Source organism: Camelus bactrianus, chromosome 3 (genome assembly GCF_048773025.1).
Source record: "Camelus bactrianus isolate YW-2024 breed Bactrian camel chromosome 3, ASM4877302v1, whole genome shotgun sequence".
In the NCBI taxonomy this organism is placed as follows: domain Eukaryota; kingdom Metazoa; phylum Chordata; class Mammalia; order Artiodactyla; family Camelidae; genus Camelus; species Camelus bactrianus.
The window spans coordinates 14727935-14747853 of NC_133541.1; positions in this window are offsets into that span (position 1 = coordinate 14727935).

Sequence of the window (19919 nt, forward strand, 5' to 3'; positions counted from 1 at the left end):
CTGCCCCAAACTACATTCCCACCAAGAGTGTAAGAGGGTTCCCTTTTCTCCACATCGTCTATACTAAAAAAAAAATATGAAAAGGAATATAAATATACATGTATATGTAAATACATATAAAACTGAAGAACTATGCTGTACACTAGAAACTAACATTGTAAATTGACTAATTTTAAAAACTAAAAGTGGAATTAACAGAAAAAAAGGGAAGGACTTTTATGTTGATGTGGGTAGAAGTTGCAAATATACTGAAGTTGCTGATGTAAAATTGTATAACTGCAGCTTCTAATGCTCGACTACATCAGTTCTTTCTTCATCAGTGAGCTCTGCTCATAATTTAGGGAATTATTCTTGGAAGTTCAGGCCTTGAGTCTGCTCTCCAGCTCTCCCAGCAATTCAGAAAGCTACTGGGTGTCCTTAAACAGTGTCTGCATCTGCTGCTTGTAATCACATCCTGGGGAGTAAGACATCTCAGACAGTTGTGAACTTAAATGAGATAAACTGTGGAAGAAATCCGGGAGAATTTCTGATTCGTAGATAAATGAACAAATCCATGTTGGGGACCTAAAGCTGGGCCTCTTTATTCCTTTGCTGCCCTTTATTTTTTCCAACACGCCATACTGCTCCTATCAGGACAAATGGCAAAGTGGGTAAAGAATGATGAATCCTTATTCTGTTTGTATCTAGTTGTCTACTATACAGAATAATCTCAAACCACAGGCATCCATTTAGCAGTACGTGGACCTTTATAACTTAAATTCTCTAGAACAGGGAGAAGACTAGATGTTAAATATTACAGTAAGTCCTGGTGACAATGACTAATGGCTCAAAGGAAAGAGCATAATTCTTTGTTCACTGGCAAGAAGATAAGTTCTTTCTCTCTCTCTCTCTCTTTTTGGAAAATGGATATAAATAAAAGTCTAGCCGTTTCTACTATAAAAGCAAAGAAATGCAGGCTATAGAGCACAGAAAAGAGAAATATGGCCAAAAATGAAAACAGATGAAAGAAATGATTAAGGAGGAAAAAACAGAAAAGCGCCAAAAAATGGAAAAATGTTATTTATCTGCCCTTAGTCCACGAATGTATATTTGGATCCTCCAGGAGTGCTGGCCCTTGCCAGTGGGCACGTCTAGTTTCCCATGTGTAGGAGGTCCTTGAATTCTGTACTTTTGACCTTCAAACAGCCTGAATATTAGGATAATGAACATTGACTCTCAAAATGTATTCAGTACGCCTACTTAGACTACTTTGATCCGTCCTCTGTGGACCTGCTCTAACAGTTAACAGTTCCACATGGAAGTTCTGCCATCTTGGAATAGTGAGGTTTCTGTAAGCCTATATTTCAATATTTCTTTGCAGATCATTTCTTACTGGTTTCTTTGTAGCCTCGTGATTCTGCAAATTCCCTCAAAGACATCCAAGGGGGCCACGGAGAGAAGATGACAGAGGTTCCATTTATGTCCATAGTATATGTTGTCTCTCCAGATCATGTTTGGATTGAAGAATGCGTTCTACTAAAAGGTTGGAATAGTGTCTTATCATATTCTCTTCATTATTTTATGAAAATCAAGGAGTGACAAAACAGCAAAAATTAAAAAAGTGACCCACAAATTGATGTCCACTGAGAAAATCTGGGAATCACTGAAACTGAAAAAAAAAAAAAAAAAAAAAACAAGATTTTATTCTCAGCAAAATGATCAATAGATATAAACTGTTGAATGGTTTTTAACTGTCAAGGAAATATCTCAAATTAAAGAATGTGTTCAAATACTGGGAATGTTTTGGCAATATTGAGCATTAAATTTCAAGTGTGATTAGAGCCTTACTGGTATTTTTTAACCTCCTTGAGAACATAAATTATTTCCATAACTTGTGAGTCTTTTTGGACTTTTGGACTTTGAAATTAGTTTGTGTTTCCAGAAAGAAGCCATGTAAGAAAACGGACAACACACACTGCTGATTTCTCCCTCTTTGGTGTGTACCACTGAATACACCCTATAGTCTACTGTTCTGAGACCCTGTGGCATTATCTTATTCATTTTTATATTCCATTTAAAATCTAATGAGTGCTTAGACCATGGATAGCATTCAACAAATGTTCTTACAGTGACATACATTTAAAGGTAAGACAGATCATGAAAGGATCACATACTAAATAAACATTCTAATAATGAAGTTGTCCCCAAAGAAGCATTAACCAAAAATTCTATTCTGTTCATTTAAAAAAAAATTTGAGTGGGGGAGGTAGTTAGGTTTATTTACTTATTTATGTATATTTTAATGGAGGTACAAGGTATTGAACTCAGGACCTCCTGCATAGTAAGCATGTGCTCTACCACTGAGCTATACCCTCCCCCCACCAAAAACTCTAAATATGTGAAGTCACTGTGCTAAGACCTTTGACCTTTGGTGGCTGGAATAGATGTTAGTGGGGAAAAGTGAACAATTGGGAAGCAAGAGGTTTGGTTTGGGAATACAGATTTTGAATTTAGGTAGGATTGAGTGCAAATCCTCCTTGTTATCTCTTAAACTTTGGACAATTTCCATAAAATTGCTAAATCTCTCTTTTTCAAATTGTAAAATGTGAATAATGAGATGTCTCTATATCAGAGACTGATATATTTCCTTTTTAAAAGAGCTGATTTAAAATTTAGGTATTTGTGCTCCTAAATTATTCCATAATTTAATTTCATGATTACATTATAATTAAATTTATTAAATTAACTTAAAAGTGTACATAAATTTGATAACAAAAGTAGTGGAGGGAAATATCAACTAAAAAGTAAGAGTCTCCTTTGCTTTGCTCAAACCCAGCCCCAAAACCCAATCTTTGAGGTGTTCCAATTTTAAACATTTCTGTCATATTTTTTTCCTAGTGGTTCTCTTCCTAAGTGTAAATTTTATGCTTATGTCTCTATTTCATGATTTATCAAGTTTCAACAATAACTATGAACTCACCTATGAAATATGAGGACTCTGGTTCACATAAACTGACTTCTGCCTCATCCTTCACTCTCTGTTAGTTCGCATGTTTACTTTTAGTTATTCTCTTGGTTATATTTATTGATCTACTTATGTACTTGATTCTTTATTTTCTTTATTCATCAACATTAGACTTTATGTCCTGACTCGCCCCCATGTTAGATGAAGTATTCCTGTGTCATCTCCTTTTCTCCTTCTTCAGACTCCTAAGTCCCATACCATTATTTTTATACTGCCAAGCTTTAAAATACTCTTTTCTACAACTATAGCCTGCTATGGTTGTCAATTTATAGATTAAGCACGGAAGACGGATGCAGGTTGGACACATTGTACTTCTTATAGTATAGAAACTTCCATTTTGTAACATGCTTTGTTCTTCATTAGATAATGAGTTTATTGAGATCAGAAATCATCTACACTTATTTCAGTGAATATCCTCACTATCTGGCACAGTTACTGGTTTGTGCAAAGCACTGAAAGAGTTGACTGGGATGGCAGTCAGTATCGACAAGGTGAGCAGTAGGGCACAAGGCCCTGATCAGCGGATGACTTAGTACTTTAATCCCAGATGCATTGGCAAAAATAAAGCTGGGAACTGGCCTTTAGAGAACTGGGTTATTCAGTGGCTTGTTGAGTCAGAGAAATGTTAACAGGCAATAAAGCAGAGCAAGTGACTGGAACGCGTGTGGTAGATGGTTCAAAGGGGAAGTTTACTTCCAAGGCAAGGGAGAGAGAGGACAGCACCCAGCGTTGGATGCCAGGTGGGAACAGACACAGTAGCAGTGCAGGCAGATGCTGGTCTCCAGTCCAGCTGAACCACTACTCTCATTCTGCTGCTCATCTGTGGGAGTGACCGGAAGCTTAGGAAAGGCAAGCTGTTGATGAGAAAGTGATGCTTTCTTCTCTTTCAGATAGAAAACTGTTCTATTTTAGTGCTGATGCTTTCCCGCAACCTGCATAAATAGCAAGATCTCATTTAAAATATTACTTTAATATAAAAATTGTTGCAGTGCTAAATGAGCATAATTATGTGAAGTTTTAATTTTATTTTAAGAGGTTCCTACTCTTTCTCTAAAACTTCAATAAATTCCCACATAGATAAAAGTAATAATAGATTGAGAATTATTTCAATTCCATTTTTATTGTCTTTCATTGGGAAATGAGAAAAATTATCTTTCTACTACTCATTGTTGTATACCTGTTGTCAATATATTATGAATGTCACAATATTGTGATGTAAGTTACACGTTTGTCTTTATAAAGTGTTAGAAAATGTATTAAAACTCAGTATTTTCTTAGACAAAATAAACTTTAAAAACATGAATATCAGTATGTGTCTATGACAATATATAAATAAAACAATTTTTCTCCAAATAACAGTTATCAAGAGATATTGAATATACCTTTTTGTGAGTGTCTTGTATACAACAAATTAAGCTTATAAGATCGTATACTTCATCACAAGTTTGAAAACAGGACTTCTTTATATCAGCTACTTACATACCCTGATATCAAAGTCCTCTGTTCCTGCCTGATCTTGCTCTACTCAACTGGAAGACCAAAATCTGAAGACTCAGAATTTTCTGTTTTCATTTAATTATTTCCTCATATGTTTGATTGAAAAATAATTTATTACATGCTGGCTAGATCACCAGGATTTTGTTCCTCTTATTCTGTTTTTTAACATCTGCTTTCTTCTCCAAGTATTGGCATCCCAAATCCCCCAGTTCACATATTTTAAGTTTGGCAAACCCAGACAGAAAAAAAATAAATGCAGCTCTCTGAAGGATTTCAACATGTTTGGGCATCGTGTCTCACTGGCTGGCTTAGCTCATGGGCCTGCCCCTCAGTCCAGTGCTGGGACAGTGCAGTAGCATATGGCCAAGAGGCCTGTAGGAGAGAATATACGATCGCCCACTCTAGGGTCACAGGTCCAGATTGGTGTCCAGAAGGTAGGCTTGACCATGTCTAAAGCACTTGCGTTCAGTACAGGGAAAGTTGTTCCTTAAAGGAAAGTCAAGATGCTGCTACCAGAAGGAAGTGAATGGATCTTGGACCATGTCCCAAACTCACAGACGTCCGCTGCACTGCATATGTACCCTGGAGTTAGAATTTGGCTCTCAACCCTTTATTAATACAAGCTTTAATAATACAGAATCGATGGTAATACAGACATATTCTCTACGAAAGAACACATATAAATAGCATAAAAATAATTTCAGATGAAAGCATATATTAGTCAAATATTTATATTATTTTAAACATTTTCAAAGCAGGTGATAAAATTGATTAGCCAATCACAAATAAATCTATTCATCAATCTTATTTATTCATCAAACCATATAAACTTAAACCCCCTTTACTAGGCAATACTTTTTACCTGAAATAAGTTGTGCTTAATATATGAAGATTTTTCAGATATAAAATTTGAAAGCTAATAAAATTCATTAAGTAGTTTCTGTGATTTGGACTATTGGTTAAAGACACAGACTACATCCAAATCCAGACTTTATCACCTGCCAGCTGTGTGACCTTGAGGAAGTTACTTAACCTCTCTGTTCTTTACTTCCCTAACTTGTGAAATGAGGCTAATTTATAACTGCTCCTGCCTCATAAAAATATTGTGAGAATTAGTAAAAAGTAATATATTTAAAGTGCTTAAAATGGTATCTAGGACCTAGCAAATGCTAGATCAGTTTTAGACTTATAATTACTGTTTTGATAGAAATATATACTGAGCACATTTTCATTCTTGGGCTCCATAAGCTTTATAAATATTTTGATAAAAATTCTAGGAAATTTACATCTTCTTTTCATCAATTATTTAGCAAAGTAAAGCAATTTTCCAGAATTCAGGCATCTTTTAAGTGGCAAAGCCAGAATTAAAAGCCAATATTCTCTAACGCCAAAGTTTGTGGTCATACCAATTATAATATTCTGCCTTTGAAGTAAGTAATATAGCATGACAATCTCTATCAAGTCCCCTGGGATACAAAGATATATTCCAGCCCTCTTAGTATTACATTCCCAATCTAAGTTTTCACAGAATTTTTTTTTCTGAAACAGTAAAAATAATTCCAAAATTAAAAAGTGATATCTGAAAAATATCATACACAAAATCTAAAACCTGTGTGTGTGATAAAGCATCATACCGTTAAAAGCACATTGAAATGTTATACCGGTGTTCACCTCTAGGTGGTGGAGGCATTTCTTCTTTGTAAATGTGTTTTTCCAATCCTAAGAGGAAGAAACAGATAATTGAAAGAGAATCGAGTGGGAGGAGAGCAAGGCCATGGAGGTGTGGGACCAGCCCTAGTGCTGGAATGCTGATGCGTGGAGCCATGGTGAGCTTTCCCCCTGGGAGTCTAATTCCCTAAGAATTAGCCAGAGTCAAGGATATGAGTCAGATTCTTAGGGTCCCAACACATCATGTTAGAAAAGAAAAACTTTGCTTATTTAATGTAAAAGCATCCTCTGTTGTCATTGTTTGAAGCTTTCTCCTTTCAGAGCTTCCAAATCCTCCCCTGGGTAGTTGAGGTGCTAGCTCATATACAGGAAATGTTTTAAATGAAAGAGTGCTGTGAATTTATGTTGCCAGGATATGTAAATCACACACACGCTCTCTCACACACACACATACTCAGTGGTGGGGTGGAGAGTGGACAGCTTGGCAGATCAGAACAGCTTGTATGGGGGTGGCCTCACATTTCAAGTCAAGGCTGCTCAAGTGGGGAAGATGACAAATGGGGAAAACAGATTGTGAAATCTAAGCTCAAGGGAGAAGAATTTTTCAGTAAGGGAATAAAATCAAATATCCAGCTTATGGTTTCCGGCTTGGAAAGAACATTAAAGATGATCTCTTCCAATATTTTCATTTCAAAAATTAGAGAATAGGATAAAGTTAAGTGACCTCTTCAAGGTCACACTGAAAAGAAAGAACTAAACTTTAGGTTTGTAGCACTAAGTCTCCCCTCTACTAACGCATTTGGCCCCACTGAGTTTAAATGTGAAACAAACGCAATTCTGTTGGAGAGTGATGCGTATTTAGTTCAGTAGTTGGGATTAGATAGAAGAATTTTCCCATAAAACATTTCTGTAATAAAAGAGAGAATACGTAAATTCTTAGATTCTTATCAGAAAGAATATAGCTTTCTAAAATGATGATGTCTATCATTATTTGTACTTTTGTCTGTCCTGGTGGCAGCCAAATGTGAGTCAGTGTTGCTTTCTTATAAAGTAAGCAATTCTAAAATCAAGAATATTTTGTCTAATTTAGAATAGAATTCAAGAATCCTCCAGTTGAGCAAAAGAGATATTTCTCTCTTTCCAGTGTAGATACACTACAATGTTAGTAAATGCTAGTAGCACTGGTGGATATGGTACTGTTCGTAGATGTTGCAGTGTTAGTAGACACTGTGGTGTCAGCAGATAGCATTGTGTTAGATACTGTAGTGTTGGTAGATATCACAGTGGTGGTAATTACGGTAATCTTGGTAGATACAGTGTTGTTAATAGGTATGGTAGGTACAGTATTGTCAGCAGATAGACCAGTGTCGGTAGAAATGGTAGCATTTATAATACCACAGTGTTGTCTAGCCTCCTTACTTCCTGGTATGTGTATATCTTGAGAGCAGACCCCAATACAATCTCCCTCTCAAAGTCTGTTTCCAGTGATGCCATTCTAAGCCACTGATCCTAGGAATGGTTCTAAGAAGTTGACGATAAAGTGGGATTTTACTGATGCAACACCTACATTACTGACCAGCAGACTGAAAATGAATAATTGCATGACATGCTGTAATTATGCAATTGTTAAAATGTTCACCCATAGAGAACTGGGGTAGGGTACTGTCAAAGGGGATGCTTTAGCTTGTGTACTATCTCTGGTCCTGGAGAAGAAGGAGGGAAACTGTAACTATAAGACTCTGGAATAGGGTACCTGTTTTGGGGGTCACTGATTCCTTGAAAAGAGACATGGTAGGCAGAATTTCTAAAATGGTCCCCCAGACATGTACAAGAACCTATGGATATGAACAGATACCACTCTCATCATTATGCCATATTATACTGCACAGCTGACTCTAAGACGGAGGGTCATCTGACAATTCAGATGATACAATTACATGAGCCCTTAAAAGCAGCTTCTGATGGTAAAAGAAGTCATGGAGATTTGAGACTGGATAGGACTCGATGTGCCATTGCCCGCTTGGAAGATGGACAGGACCATGAGAAAAGGAGGGGAGGCAGTCTTACAGAGCTAAGAGTCTCCTAGCTGATGGCCAGGAAGGAAATAAGAATGTTAATCCTACAATCACAAGGAGCTGAAATTTGCCAAAAGTTTGCATGAGCTTTGAAAACAGATTTTTATTCCCCTAGAGCCTGTAGGTATGAGACTAGCCCAGCTCACATAGTGATTTTGTCACTGTGAGGCCCTAAGACCACTGGACACTGGACCTACAGAGCTGGCTGTTGTCTTAAGTTGCAAAGTTTGTGATAATTTGCTCCAGGAGTGACAGGAAACTAATGCAAGAGATAGCAAGAGGATCAGGGTGTTTAACCATCAATTTACTTTAGGTAAATGTGCCCGCTTTCTCCGTATTTTTCATAACCAGTGAATCAGACACACAAACTCACAGATTCCTGTGTCTGTAACTCAAGAGTTATTTTCTCCATTTGTTATTACAGATAATTTTTCAAGCAGAAAATTTCCATAAATGTTAAATTCTACTTCTTCTGTAGCTCCCCTCCCCACCCACAGCTAGACTGGATCAATAAGTATACTGTGAATTGGACCCAAGTGAAATTTTCCTGCATCAAGATTTCAGATTTTTAGCTCAAAATTCCATCTCTCTGTCTCTTTTCCAGAATGTACTGTGCTTCTTGGTAGGTATTACAGTGCAAAATAGGAACATTGTTCCCTAGAGTTGCTGGATGTGTGTTCTATTGCTTTCATAAACTTGACAGAGATAACCATACCTACAGAATGATAAAATTCTGCTTTTAAGTTATTTGAGCATCAGGGGCATATTCTGATATGTGTCCAGGGTCTGTTTGGTGTAGCTAACTCCTTAAGCGTTCCAGAGACAGATGTCTGAAGATCATTTCCAAGCCCTGTCACATAGCCTGCATCTTAATGACACATTTGAATGAGGAGCCATATGTAAATTCTGCACCAGTTAAAGGACTATGACTTGAAATGAAAGTGAATAAATGGTCTAACACAGCAGAAAGAATTAAGATTTCATTATGAAGTCTGTTAAACCCTATATATAGGAGGAAGTCTATTTTTCTTTCTGTTTTCAAGGAATCAGACTATCTTTAAAAAAACTTTACTGTATGTGAAGTGTATCAGTTAGACATTTCTAGCCCTTCTATGACTTTTTTCTTTGGCTTATTTGTTTCATACATTAAAAAAAATCCTTTGTGGCCTGTGCTTTAGAATTCACTGGTCATACTCAGGCCAATCAATGCCTTTTGCTGTGATAGCGTTGCTCCTGATCCTCACAATATGCAGGGCCACTCTCTGTTAGAGCAGTGTTTGACGAGTTAAAAATAAGTGTTCAGAATTAAATGCAAAAGCGTTACTTCTAATCATACGCAAATTGCTACTGGAGTGTCAGAGATGACTTCTTACCAATATCAGGGAATTCTAGCTAAGGTTATTAAAAGAAGATCTACCATGATTTTTTTTTTAAACTGTTTGACTTACATTACAGAAGAACTATACTATTAATTGGGACATTTTAAACATTTTGATAGGGTGCAAAATCTGCTTTCTGAGTAAATTTAAGGTTTTATTTCCTGCACCAAAGTCCTGTGGACATAAAACTTCATTTAAATGTTCCACCTCTATATATGTACATATTTTTCAGTATCTTTGTAATATGGCTTTGTAATATTATGTATAGCTGTTCAATAAACATTTTCTTTTTCAGACTTCTATCCTCAACCTTGATTAAAAAAAAACAAAATTAGAAAAGGCATATTTTCACTAAGAGGGTTAAATTAAAAATATCTTCCTTTTTAGATTTTAATATTTTCCTCCATATGGATTATCTCCACACTTATTCCCAGTAAGAGAAAATATCATATTTAATCCTTGTAGCTTGGTTTTTCCACGTTGAAATGCATACCACTGTTACAATCTCACTTTCCTTTAGGCACAAATAGACTGTTACTAATTATGATACAAAATCTGTTTAATCAACATTAGAAATATCAGTTATACAGAAGACACCAAGTAAAAATCAACTAACTTTTCCTTTTTCCATTTAGGCTCACACTAAATAAATATCTCATTTTGGAAATATTATACTCTAAGAAAACTTTCTTAGAGTTTTGTTTTTTTTTTAATGTCATTTAAGCATGATGGTTTGAAGTAGATTGCCATATAGGCTCAAAGTTTCAGTTTTTTGTTACCCTTATTTAACCTGATGAATCTATGGGGTCAGTCTTTTTCATTCGTATTACTCTAGCTATGCATTAATTTTCACAGGGAGGACTTAAGCAACAGGTGGGATTATAAGAAGTTCTCTAGGACTCCCATCCTTTAGGGTCCACCTCCTATAGCCCCATATGAGTGTGGACTAGTACTGTGACGATGGTGGAAATCACTCCCATATCAACAACATAATATGGCTATGGTTAAGACATATTTAAAGATGTAATTAAGGTCTCTAATCAGTAGATTTTAAAGTTAATCAAAGGAAACATAATCCTGGGTCTGAGGTCAGAAACATCTTGCTCCTCCTGGCCTTGAAGAAGCAATCAACCATGAGTTCCAGAGCTGCTTGTGAGTGAATTCTGCCATCAACCCTTTGAGCTTGGGATCAGCCTCTGGCCTCGAAAGCAACTTGACGGCAGCTGTTTGAGACCCCGTGCAGGGGACTCAACTAAGCTGTGCCTGAACTCCTAACCCATGAAAAATGTGAAATAAGTGGGGTTTGTTTTAAACTGTCAAACTTTTGGTAACTTGTTACACAGGAACAGAAAACTAACATACTCCGTGTCCCTCCTCTTACTTCGGATAACAGAATTCCACTTTACAATATGGAAATCATTTTGTATGATTTGAGCGGGGCTGATCTTAAGTTGATCCTTAACAGCACACCCTACACCTCTGAGTATAATGACAGGTTCAGAGAAAAATGAACTAAGTTTGATCAGTCAGCACCTTTCTAGGCCTTTTGTGTCAACCTTGGTAAAAAGAAATTTCTCTTCCCAACATATTTAGTATCATGTGATCATTAGTTGTCAATATCCATATGGTCTATCTTCCTTATTCATAGAGCCTGTTGGTGTACATGGTTGGTTGGCTAACTGAATACCCCTTCCCAAGCTCTTTTTCCTTTAGAAAGGCTGAACGATAGCTGCTTTCGTGATGTTTCTTATCATTATGTAAGTGTATGTGACATGGTTCTAGCCAACCAGATGTTAATGTATAATTGCTAGGAGGCTTCTGGGAAAGCTTTTATATTTTCCTTAAAAAGAAGTCATGTCACTGGACTCGTTTTCCCTCCCATTCTTTAGTTCTAGAATATAGATCTAATATCCAGGCTCAGCTCCCATCTTGAGGTCATGTCCTGACATTCTGAGCCAGTGGTTTATTGCCTTTTACTTTCTTATCACATGAGATGTCGTATGTATGTTATGTATTGAACTACTGCAGGTGAATATGCTTTTACTTGCATCTGAAAGTCTTTATGTATGATGGAAGGACCATATGAAATATAGAAAGAGGCAGAGTGTTACTGACATCATCAAAGCCCTGTTATCTGGCTGTGTGCAAAATCAGCTTTATCCCGGGGCTTTTCAGTTTAATGAGCCTCCCACTTCCTATTTTGTTTAACTTGTATTAGTTTCTATTCATTCAATTGCAATTACAGAATCCCAATGAACACAGAAGTTGCTAGGTGGAACTGCTTTTGTTTTGTTTTTTGTTTGCTCGTTTGTTTTGTTTTTGGCAGGGTGGGCAATGGAAGAGGCAGACACTAAGAATGACAGTCTGAAATGTAGGAAATTTTCTGAGCTGAGTATTAGTGTGGGGTGCTAATACATTTCTCATTCCTACCTAGGAAATTATTCATTCTTATTATGTGGTGCCAAAGTACTTGATTTAGATAAATCCTGATTCAGGCCGTGGTTGTTTACCAAGGCTAGAGCTTTAAGGAACAAAGTGGAAAATTTTCAGAGTTTTGTAAATTTTGCCTACTTCATTTTGCAGTTAGCTCCTGCCATAAAAGGACATGCTTCAAACCAAGGAGGATGTCAAAGTAAATCATTCATAAATAGCTTTCTGCTGCACTTAAGATTCAGGGACACCAAGACTTACTTTTATTTATGGTAATTCCAATTTCAAGAGGATGAACAAGTACATTTATTACCTTACAAAAACAAATCTCAAAATTTGGGAAGCAGTGTGAATTTAAGAAAATCTTAGTAAATTAAGAGCTGAATGTTTTATATCACCTGATATTAATTTTAATATCATAAATTTATGTATTTACTCTTATAACTTATTTGATTATCAAAATATTTTCAAATCATATATAACAATTCATATAAAAGCATCTTTGGTAAGCATAACAAAATAGAAACTACAAAATTCATTAAGATAGAGGAAGTTTATCAGCTTTTGATTAGGTGTCAAGAAATTAAGGAACTATGATTTTCGTACAAATGAACCAAAGGAAACAAAGAATGTGCTAATTTCTTTCACCCACAATCAGGCTGGGACCGACACTGTATTTCATTGCCTGCTGTTCTGCTGTTCACATTCTAGAATGTCCGAGATGGAAATGACTATGCACTGAACAGAATGGGAGAAGTCAAATTCTCTGCTTTACACTAAAGAGTGTTTAAGCACATTATCAAATCCAGCCAACCACCTAATTTTGTGCGTAAAATTTTATTGGAACACATCCACACCCATTCTTTCCATGTGGTCCATAGACCACTTCAGTCCTATTATGGCGGAACTGAACGGCTGTGACAGAGATCATCTGGACCCTACAGACAAAAATATTTACTCTCTGGCCCTTTAAAAAACACCTGACAACCCCTAAACTAGAGGAATGCCACACACTCTATCAAAACAGAGCAAACTGCCCACTTTGTGAGAAGTCAAGAGCCTGAAAGCAGGAGCAGATTATCCTGCCCTATTTCCATGGCTCGTGTGAAACAGAATCCAAGAAGCAGATAAACCAAGCATCAGGAGAACAGAAAGAAAGATCACCCACCATTCTTTTAAGAGACAGAAATCTTAAGGCTGGGATCCAAACTCAAGGACCATAACTCGCAAGTTATCTTTTTAATCTTCCTTACTGAAACATGAAGTCTCAAGTATATAAAATGCTAGTCAACCCATTTGGGTTTTAATTACCAAAGGGAAAAGCACTGAAGATGTGAGACAGAGTTGCTGGTGATATTCCAACCCCTAGGGCAATTCTTAGGCCTCCAAACCACTCCAAAAGTAAGTGGGATGTTTTACTGGTTCTGAGTCTGGGAAGGAAATTCTTGCCAAAGTCACTCTGAGATGTGAGAATAGAAGTCAATAAAAAGGAAAGTGGAATTTCTCTCCCAAGTTCCCTCATCCCTTTTCCTGTACTTCCTGTGTGCGGTAGGGAGGTGGGCTCTCGCTCCACTGATGGAAATTTTTAGACCAATGGCCACAGAGAGAATTTACCCTTTCCTTGTTTTACATAAATGTGTTTATTAAAGCAGTCTATCTTCCATTAATATTTCTATTTAGAATTGGGGGTGTTCATGACTTGGGATCATTAGCAGCCATACTTAACTATATTTTACAAATCTATTTAAAAACTATTTGCCCATAAATATTGAGGATGTCTGCTAATTGGATTTCTTTTAGATTATGGGTTTATGTAGAACTTTGTGGTCTTTTATTCATTTGTCCAGCAAACATTGGTCACCTCTTTTGTGCCAGGCACTGTTCTGGGCAACTCTGAATGTCAATGAACAAAATGAACATCTCTCTGAGTGGAGCTTCTTACACTCTATTGAGGTGATGTGGATAATAGACAACAAACTTAGTAAATAACTAAAGCTTAAATATTAGAAATTGGAAAGTACTGGGAAAAATGGAAAAGAAATTGGAAAAAAACATGATAAGGAAGACTGGAATGTTAAGTGTCCAGTACGTTTTTAAATAGCATGATCAGATTAGACCCCACTGGGGAGGTAACACTTGAGCAAACACTTAAAGGACCAGCCATGAAAGCAGGGCTGTCTGCTCCATTACCATGGCTGCAGTGACACCTTAGTGGAAACCCTACCAATGCTATTTCAGAATTTCAATTTTAGTTCTGAAGGGTTTCATAGGACTATCTCTCTTAAGGTTGTTTGAAAAGCTGCTATTGTATTTCTCATGACACTTTAACAATGATGGGAAGAAATCTAAATTAGTGCCTTCATTTTTTTTTTGGAAGAGGAATGTATAATGTGTTGTATGGGAAACCAAAGGAATGATTTTATGTATCTTGACATAACTGAGCTTTGAAGATTTTCCACTATTGAAAAATATGTAGTTTTTGATAATGCAAAGTATAACTGAGATGTAGAAAACCCATCTGAAGGACCCATTATTTCTTAATTAATAAAAAGGGAGACTGGAATCCATTTGTCTGACTTTTGTATATTTATCAAAGTTAATGCTGTAGAAGTATTAATTAACATACTTATATACCAGACTTGAGTAAATTTGGCAGCTCACTACAGTTGACACTGGGCTTTTAGTTATTTAATGGGGCAATTGTAACTGGGAGTCCAGTTCCAATATTCTGGCATGGAGAGAGTGATGCTTCTGATCTAACTATACCAGGACAAACAGAAATGACATATTCAGTGGAATGAAGGCTGTTGATGGCTTAGTTATGCCCTATAGGAAACAAATGCACGGGAATAGGGTATTATTGATAAACTCTGCACTATATCCTCTATGGTTGCTTGTAGATGTAAACTGCTTATATTCATACTGATATAAATTATTCGAATCCTCATTTGTTTGGAGAAGATGAGAAATGCTTGTAAATATTTGAGTGCTTTCCTCCTCCACCACCACCCAAAATTCTTGGGGATGTGAAACATATTTTTATCCCTTCAGTGAGAACCAATATCTATTTTCTGTATATGTTGATTTAGTTATGTGGATTAGCCAAGTTTGCATTACTCAAATGATGGTAAGATTATTCATATGCATAGCAAAATGGAGATAGATTATTAAGATGAAAACAAAGGTAAGTGGTATTTCTGACTGTCGTTGTGTAAAACTCAAGCATCTGAAACTTCCATGGACTTTAATAAGTTTTTGCTTTCACTGTTTTAGACACAGTACGTGTTTAAAACATAGATGGACAAGGCTGCCATGTTACACAACTTGATGGTGATGGGGAGCACCATAAAAATCATAGTAAATGCAAATGCATGATGGAATTGTGCAGTTTACAACACATGTGACTATATGTGATGATCTATGTCCAACTTATTACCATAAGTGCATCTACACCCTCCTAAAGTTGTTCCAAATTTTTGCTTTTGATTTCCATTGCCTTGGTTTACATCGTTGATTATAAATTGGAGAATTTTCATTTTAATTTTTGGCTTATAGTCAAAAGTGTCTTTTTTATGAAAAAAAAAAACTTTGGGCTTGTTATAATTTATATCCCTTCTACTGGTTTCAGAAATATTAGTAAGAATTTGACACACAAATAAGAAGAAAATTAGAATGCCTTGGTTACAAATTAAAACAATGTGTAGCCTGGATATTTTATCATTAGCTTCCTGACTGTTTAGACACAAATTGGGTAGTAAATAAATGAAAAGTGATTTCAAAAGGAAAAAGAAAGTTAAATGCAGTTAGGTACGTGTGTGCATGTTATTTTAACAGAAAATGTAATAGCCTATATTATTTTAAGTTTAAATTGGTCTTTAGATGGCAAAGTGCAGAAAAATTTAATTACCCACGTATAAGCAGAATGTAAATTACAAATTCATGGAAAAGAAACTGAAACGGTTTCACCCCATTCCCCACTCCACCCCTTGTGTAACCCTGGACATGCGTTTGTGCATGTCCGCAGAACACATGTGACAGATGGGGAGGCAAAAATTGATGAATGCTGGTAATAACAGAAATGGAAGGCCGTACTCCCTTGGGTTGCCCCCGCCTCCCTTAAGAACCCAGAATGAGTCATACTCATTGTATCTGTTTGCATTTGTAATTCCCTAGATAAAATGTTGTAGTTCTGTCTTTCTTGCTATGGTGAAATCATGCAATAGCTGTGTGTATATATACTTGTATGTACATTATATATGATAAAATCTTTATATATACATAATATTCTATTATACATATTATGAAACATTTATACAATTTTTTTACTTGCAAGAAAAGTCTGTTACCTAAATCCTGCAGCTAGCCTTGGGATTTCAGTCATAAAACCTAATTATTTCTTTCTGAATAATTATTTCTTTCCAAGCATATAGAGCACATTTGACCCTACCGTCATGCTTATATCACCAGATGGCTCATAAATAAATCATTATAGGGTTCAAGATTCTGGGCTTTTAAATATTAGGTTATTTCATTTGCCCTACATTTTTACTTCTTGGGTGTGACTTTGAGAAGATAAACTCATGTAATATTAATGAAAGTTTAAAATTTATAAATCTCCCTTAAAAGTAACACAATGTACTGGATAAATTATTGTACATGTTACTCTTCAATAGAGATCTTATACATTGTAATTTGAAATCACAGACATTAAAATAATTACATGCTTTATGAAAATATGTGGATTCTTATTTGAACGTTTTTGTCATTTTCTTTGCATTTGTATTTCCTCATGTAAATCTCTATCTTGTACATAATTGAAAACTTGTAAAAAGTAGAATATAGAAAGACAATAAATTTTCATCACTTCTTCATTATAATACATATTATTTCAAACACCAACACAGAGTTAATTTCTACAGACATCTTTACAAAGCTCTTTTGTACAGTAAGTAAATAATATATTCAATAAAAGTCTGATATTCTGCCAGATTTGTTTGTAACTCCTTAAATTCACATGTGATTTGCTTGACACTGAGGGTACTTTTTTCAAATCAGTGGAGCGGGGTTGTGTTCAAATTATGTCTTGATTATTATTTTGGGTCTGTGACCTTTGGCAAATTAAATATTTCCTTTAGTTTATGCTTTTTCATATGTTAAATGGAAGTACTAAAACCTAAAGTCTGTGCTCTGAGTTTTAAACAAGTTCATTTATAAGGCTGGTATAGCACCCGTTGCATAGTTGTAAATATTTATTCCTTCCCTGCTGTCTCTATAAAGTAGGACTATTGGATTTAATTTACGGAGTTGTTGTTTATAATAAGATTATCTATAAAGGTAATTAAAACTGTGCCTTGTGCTAAATAAATGATACTTTCTCCTGCTCTTTCTTTTATATTTTCCGGGTAAAACCTCTCTCATTTTTAAAATTCAGCTAGGATACTGTTCCCTCCCACAAATTCTCCCTAGGTTAACATCTTTAGTTAAAGAATTACATATTCCTTTTTTTGTACTCACATAGAAGTGCACATGAATTTCTGTGAGAATATTAGGTATATTATACTATATGTATCTGTTTATACATTCATATATATATATATATATTCATTCATATATATGCTTTCACTTTAACATTTTATATAACATTTCTTTTTTTCCTTGTATTTAAATGTTCTCAGAACTAGCCTTAATTCCTAGGTTTTAAATCCATTTCTCTTTCTTATTTCAGAGATGGATAGTATAATAGATTTTTTTTCTCCTAAAAGAGTACTATGGAATCCATAAGATCTTGATGTTCAACAAACATCTTTTTCTGTAAGACATATCAAATTGCACAATGTAAAATTTCCTGTGGTTAGCAATACAGAAAGTCTAGATATAATCAAGTTATTCATCATAGTATTTCCTGAATTCACCCTATATTCTGATATAAAATAAGACACCATGGAGCTTATATACTAGTATATAAAATTTGCTTAGTCAAATTATCATATATGTGAAAGATAAGTACCACAAAGTAAAGGTATGTGATATTGTACCATGAAAAGGAGGACTTGATCTAATTAAGGCAGTATAAGGGAGCTTTTGAAGGAAGTGAGGACTGAACTAAGTTTGAAGCACTAGCAGTACTTTGTGAGATGGAATAGAAGAAAAGAGACTTTATAGGCAGATGTAACAGTTTGTACAAAATTCTGCAGTGGAGAAATAGATAACAAATACAGGGTGATGCTTGTATCTTCTGTTCTGGTGGGATGTGCTTGTTCTCTCAACCATCTTTCTCAGAGTGTGGGGGAGAGTTTCAGAGGCTTCAGCTTAGTTTTTTTCTAATGAGAAACTTCCATCCTACAGGCCAAAAACCAACATAGGAATTCTGCAAATCCCCAGTAAGTCCATTCCAACAATTAATTGGCAGGGAGAGATATTGCCACTGGGGACATCCATAATCCCGGTAAACCACGTTGAGTGGACGAACATCAGGACTTTATTACTTGTCCTCCGTATGTCCCCACTTTAATAGGGGGTTCGTGATGAGGCTGTGAATCCCGGAGAATCTATGTCACCTTCTATCCATGTTCGGTTGTCCTTAAAATATCTTTCCCCCTCTGTACTATTATTCTAGCTAGTCACCATAGATCCATTTGGGAAAAGACTGGGCCATTAGTACACATACTTGCTCTAGTGTTGCAGGGTCCTTTGCCCAGGGACATGACACTCCTTTACATAATGGGCTTTAGTTCTAAAAATTGGTCGAGGTTCAGAAACTAGGCAAAGGATCATAACATTACAATGGCAACTGTAATCAGCTTCCTGGTCATCTTTTCCACCTCTCCATTGCTACTGGGGTGCTCATTTCTATACAGAATCTCCCACCATCAGACCACCTCCCAGTGATACGTTTCCCTACCACCAGTGGACCCTTATGACTTTAGGTACCTGGTGGACTTCCTGGCCTTACACAGAATAAAAACTCTATCATGTCCAAGTCCCTAAACCTTTTGACCATTTATTTCTTCTATTGTTGCCCATAATAGTTCAGACACTTCTTTTTAAACATTTTTTATTGATTTATAATCATTTTACAATATTGTGTCAAGTTCCAGTGCAGAGCACAATTTTTCAGTTATACATTAACATATATATATATATTCATTGTCACATTTTCTTTCTCTGTGAACTACCATAAGATCTTGTATATATTTCCCTGTGCTATAAAGTCAGACACTTTTATTTCACTAAGTTTTGGTTATCACTTTCTTTAAGCTTCTTCAACCCATCCTGGTAGCATATTTACTCTATCTCTCAGGGTTCTCGTCAAGATTTTAGATGCTGCATCCCAGAAGAATGTTATTGATTCGGTAAACTCTTTCTTGTCCAACTTTACTTTCCACCCCTAATTGATCCAGCACCCTTAAGATTCAGTCCTGTACACACTAGCCAGTCTCCTCTGACACGTCTTGCTTAGGTCCTGTAGCTCCTTCTGCATATATTTTCTTTTTTCCCTAGAAATGTCTAGACCTTCTCAACCCCGGGTATGTCATGAACATATGAAGAAATGTGGGGGCAAATATTGAGGGAAGTCTTGTTTTCTTGCAAGGAAGTGTCTTCTGCATCATTTTCAGAGACAAGAGCACTCACTATCCCTCAGTAGGTGGGTTTGGTGGATGCACGGTTTTCAAGGGCATTCATTCTGACATCACCAAACTCTGTACGAGGGTCCCAGTCTTTCTATCACAGTCTTGCCTTCAACATAGTGCACCTGCCTAGTTTGAGAATTTGTCCTTATTTAGAGCTTTTATGGTTAACTTCTATGGCTTTTCTTTAGCTTTCTTTGCTTTCCAGCTTCAGAAGGTGAGATATGCTGAAAGGAGG